Here is a 6,000-nt window from a genome sequence, read left to right as displayed (position 1 = left end):
AGACCACATTATAATCTCTTGATAGACCATTTAGTAGGGCACAAAATAACTTGACAATTATGTTTCTGTAATATGGTAAAGGGGAGATAAATCTTTGAATGTTCTTGGTTTTCCACGAGCTACTTCCCGTTTTCACGCAACTTTACCATGTATTTCCTTTCTAGCTTCGTTTCAAAACTAAGGGAAAAAATTAGAAATGTACAATACATAATATACTAAAAAAAAGGTATTTAACTGTCTCCTTTGATTAAAATCCCAGATTAGTGTAATCCAAAGAGTCGGTGCGTTTAGTGAAAACAGTTTATCGACAATTAGTTACTCGACAAATTATCGTGTTTTGATGCACTTTGAAATAAATTTATATATGTTTAAAGGTCATTTATGGAGAGACGATCTTCAAAAGGTTAACCTTTCTTTCTTTTTTTTAGAACATCATGGGTCAATTAAATATAAGTTTCTATTATAAACTTTACTCCAAATGAATCTATAAAAATTTCCGTTAAAATTTTAATGACAAGATAGATTGTCGAAAGTAATTGACTGCATGAGTTTTCTAGATCAGGGCTCCGTTTACTGCTTTGTGACATCATTCTAGAACTAGTTCTCCAACCATTTTAATGATGCATTTTATTGACTGAACTGTTATTTCAATTACATGAATATTTATTTTAATTGCAGTTCTATAATGTATACTAGCTGACAATTAATTATGTTTCCATGGATAAATAAAGTATATTATTATTATAATTATTATTAGAAGTAGTCAAGAAGTACTATGAAACACATCTCAAAGCATATTGCCAGCAATGAAAATCATCACAAATCCTTCTAAAATTTGAAGACAAAGGATTTAGACATACCTTTTGGGAATTCGTCAAATGAAAATGAAAAGAAGAAGAAGAAGAAGAAGAAGAAGAGAGAGAGAGAGAGAGAGAGAGAGAGAGAGAGATTTTAAAGCAGCTATAACAATTTTGCAGCCATATCGCTACGATATCTGCAGTGTGGCAGTTTATTGTGATGTCTAGCACTGGGGCATCATGCTGCAGACATGTAGCACGATGTCCCACCCAGTCACATTATCCTGACACCAGGGTGACCAGTCCTAACACTAACCTTAATGCTGAGAGCCAAGCGAGGCAGCTGCTTGCACCATTTTTATAAGTCTTTGGAACAACTCAGCCAGGCTTCGAACCCGCGACCTCCCGCATCCGATGCGGACGCTCTAACCACTACGCCACCGGAGTGGTTAGAAGAAAGAGAAATATAGAACACCCCTGTTATACCCTCAAGGGGTACAGAAAATGTAAACTGCAAATATATCTTCACTAAAGGTAAATTTCAGTGTGTATACAACCTATATACAAATTCCTTCAACTGTAAATATTTTATTTCATTATCATCCAACGATAGAACCGAAAAACATTTTGACACACTGATTTACAGACGGTTGTGAGATCATCGATACCAAAAGGCACTGTTGACGTGTGTAGCAATGAATTTTTTCCAATCCACAAATAAGAGTCAGATCTGAAAAGTATATAAATAGTAAAAATGTAGATCTGTAATTATTGCTTTTCAAAATGATGTGATGCGTTCGCTGATACAGTATTAGTAAACGAAGGTAGTGAATTTTCCTTAGAGTGACTATACGTTTCAGCAGAATCTCAGTCTTCATTATTGAGCATAATGAACGTTATAATATCCACTCTGAAAGAATGAATGGATTTATTTAACCTTTTTGTTGATTTCCAGAAGTTATTGACTAACTACTCAAAAATGCATCGCTCTTTGCTATACATTTATATTGTGAAAATCGATTTTCATTTTAGAGAAAGATAACAAAGTTGAAACTTTTTATGTGGAAAAAAGACATGGTTGCTCAGGAAGGAGAGAGAGAGAGAGAGAGAGAGAGAGAGAAATACAACTAAACGTGTTACTCAACGCGCTCCGTGGGGCCCCGAGTGGCCGAGTGGTCTAAAGCGCTCACCGTTCCGGATCACTGCCATCTCACCTCTGTCTGCGTGGGTTCGAGTCCAAGGCTCGGCTAGCGTGGGTATGTGGGAAAGCCTGCAAGTAGCTTCTCGTGGGTCGGTGGTTCTTCCCGGGGTTTTCCAGGGTTCTTCCTCCACCAGTTATACTGGCCGCCATGTATAGCCTATCTTGTGCTGAAAAATGGCGTTAAACCCTATAACAACAACAACAACGCGCTCCGGTTTAAATACAGTATTACACGTTTTTCACGTGCTCTCTTGACAGTATCTTCCGAATTTCTTTTAAAACTCTTTTTGCCGTCATTGGTTTCGTTCGCTAATTAGAGAATGGTGATCGATGTTTTTAGATTCGCCTTTGGTGAACTGTGGTTTGTCGGTTTATTTGACTATCAACCTTATTTATTCTGCTTAATTGAACTAGCTCCATTTTCAGCACATAATAGGTTAAACATGGCGTCCAGTCTATCTGGTGGATGAAAATTCAAGTAGAACCCCAGCAAAAACCAACGACCTACGGTAAACCACTGGCAAGCTTAGACACATGCCCACATTTGCCGAGCCCGATATAAGAGTTCAGAACCCACACAGAGTAAGATGATCAATAAGGCAAGCGCCTTAGATCACAGGGGCTCGATGCAAAGAAAATTATAAGTAGCCGTCAATGAATCGAGGGCTGAGGGGTCTAACCTGTAACAATATGCATAGCCCCTGTGCCTTAGACCACTCTGCCAGTATGGGCCCCAATATGGAGTTTGTGTGCAATGAAACAACATATGTCATTGACACTTATCAAGACAAAACCAGCCAATATTTAACACAAATGCAAGAAATATAGAAGAACACGAGGACAAACACACGTACACGTGTCAAATGATGTTGGTCTAGGAATCACATGAATGACGGGCTTGGTGCAAAAGCTGGTTGATATACAGCAACGTTTTAAAACACGACGAGACAGTGACATCTGTCATTAGTTGGCTGAGTAATACTGGCATGATAAGCAAGCCAACAAGTGACAGTCAAATCGGTCATGAGGAATTTAACCCGATACCTGTTTAGTATAACAAGGAGTGTTAGAATGCATTCAGGAAGACAATAAACAATACGAAAGTGAATAGACGGATCCAATAAGATACAAAATGCCACCAGGAGGATAATACACAATACAAAGAGTGAATAGACGGATCCAATAAAATACAAAATGCCACCAGGAGGATAGCACACAATACAAAGAGTGAATATACAGATGAGTTTCAGAAGAAACTTTTCTAGAGGAGAGAAGCTCTTTAAACGGTAACTTTTGAGCAGTGACGTCACTATGGGGGTTGCGGACTGCACCGGGTGACACCATCAGAGGGGATGACACAAAGATGACTGTATTTTTTCTTTTTGAATTTTTGTGTTAGAAGAAAGTCCATGGGGGTGACACCAACCCTAGTGACGCCCCTGCTTTGAAGAAGCTTGCAGCACGCAGTCTTTGATAATAACGTCTGTAACAAAGTAAATACAAAGCGCATTATGGTGTATAACAATTTAAAATCTATAACTGTTATCTGTTTTAATTTAGGCTACAGATCACATGAGAAAGAAATATAGTTTTACCAGTCCAGCTGATAATAAATGATCAAGCAACCAAATAATTGCAAAGAAAAGATTTTGTTGTTGGCTTTTGCAATATTTTCAGGCAACTCAAAAACAATCTTTTTTTTACATCAACAGCATAACTAAAATAATGACTATTTTAATCCCAGATGGTTCTTATTTTAATCCCAGATGGTTCATATTGTCACAGAATTAGGCAAAGAAATAACTTTTTGTCTTAAAACAATTCGACTATTTCTCGTAGTACATGCGTACATGGCTATATAGGGTGACTGTGTTTTTCCAGGTAAGCGACTGTATTAACATATACCTAGCCACAGAGATTACTTGTGACAGGTATCATGACTAACATGATATGCACGGGTATTCTACCCTGACTTGTACTCACTCTCCTATGGATTTAAGTAAGACCAATTTCTGGATCACGTCAAGGACTATACACTCTCCATTGTTCTCCAGCCATAGGGCTGATTCTGACTATGTTCGTAGCTGACTGTGTTTGTAGCTGACTGTTATGGTAGCTGACTGTGTTTGTAGCTGACCGTGTTTGTAGCTGACTGTGTTTGAAGCTGATTCTAACTGTTCGTAGCTGACTGTGTTTGTAGTTGACTGTTATGGTAGCTGACCGTGTTTGTAGCTGTGATTGTGTCTATGAAATGTGATTGTCAATGTGACTGTGAATATGACTAGAGCGGTCTGAAGCTGTCCGAAGCCGTCTAAAGTTGCTTAGAGCTATCTGGAGTTTCCAGAACAATTAATGCTACGTACTGTCGATACGTATGTATGTACGTATGTCTGTGCCACGGACGTAGACGTAGCAAAAATGAGAAAAAGTGCTGTATGCTGTCTGTACGTGTAACGTATGACTGTACTCATGGAGGATTCATAAAAGGTGCGAGCGGTCGATAAGAGTGTGGACCAACCCAAGGAATCGTGCGACTGTACAAGGGGTCTAGCAGCATACGTTTGGATCAATTGTTGTTCCATTGCATTTTTTTTTTTGTTTATATTCATAAGATTATTTTGAATCTTAGTTGTGTTAAGATTATTTTGAATCTTAATAGAATTTATGTTCGAGATTATGTGAATCTCTTATTGTGTAAAATACTGTTTGAGGTGTATGTGCAGTCCATGAGGGTTCTTGGATCTGTACTTCATTTTGATTTAATATTTTTTTGCTTATTTTCGATGTGTGAATGTTGTGTAGAGTAATTTGAGTAAATCGTATGTTGAGAGCGTGAGAGAATCATTGTATTTTTACATCATATATTTATCTTTATTAATTCATTCATAAATTTCCATCTTTCTCACATTGTGTTTGTCTTGTTCATTTAGTCCAAAAACCCACTCGGTTGCAATTCTGCAACAGGAAATTGTACAAGAGTAAAGGTCAAACAAGTTATGACAGCAAATAATAGCTATCAAGTGCTTGAAACGGTTCAAAAGTTTTCGTCATTCTAAGCAATATATACAGTGTACATACAATATATATTAGCTTACAGGTCGAGACCAATCGCAAACAAAATATACCCTGATCTACAGTCGCATAATGTCTATGTTGTTTGTTCTACTAATTACTCACAACAAACTGCACTGAGCCAAATCTACAGGTGCATGTTGACCTGGGTCTGTGCAGTTTGCAGTTGGACTGGACTTATAAGCAAGTATACAGGGAACCAATTACAATTCAAAATTGTTCTAATTGCCAGAGATCTATATTGACATTTACTGACTGATATTAATTGTTTGCCTTTGTTTGAATGTATCCATACTTCCTGGTTCAAAATGGTAATACGAGAAATTATTCTAATGGCTATTCTGCATGTGTACATGAGTCATTACTTGTTAGAAATGTTTTCATGGTGAATTTCATACAATGTTAATGGTAATTTCATAAAATGTTAATGGTAATTTCAAGCGATTACAAAGAGATGTCATAAACAGATTGAATATTAGCAATAAAAATGAAAGCAGAACAATAGTTCATTTTCACGGTATGGCTGTAACACATTTATTCCGCGTAAAGTAAATGGGAGTTATACCCTCAAGAGAATTTAACTCTAATTTTAACTTTATATCTGTAGAGAATGCTAAGGAGATATTTGTAAAAGTAGGCCAATCAATAAACAAGGAAATAAAACTTCATTGTATTAGAAATTTTAGGTGATGCAGTATATCAGTCTGATGAATCAGTTCCTAGAAATACGTGGCAGTGCAGAAATTGGGTAGGCAGGTAGACATTGAAGAAAAATAATTTTTAAAAAATATTAAAATATAGAGTAGAGGTAGATAACAAAAATCAACCGTTGAATAAAGTGGTAGCGAATAAACAAACGAATATCATGAGTTGCAAAAACATATGGACAGTAATATAAAACAAATATTTTAGATGCTCGTGACTTGTTTA

This window comes from Sinohyriopsis cumingii, chromosome 18 (genome assembly GCF_028554795.1).
Source record: "Sinohyriopsis cumingii isolate HCF-2022 chromosome 18, ASM2855479v2, whole genome shotgun sequence".
Lineage (NCBI taxonomy): Eukaryota > Metazoa > Mollusca > Bivalvia > Unionida > Unionidae > Sinohyriopsis > Sinohyriopsis cumingii.
The sequence above is the reverse complement of the archived record's forward strand: the minus strand, read 5'-3'. Positions refer to the sequence as shown.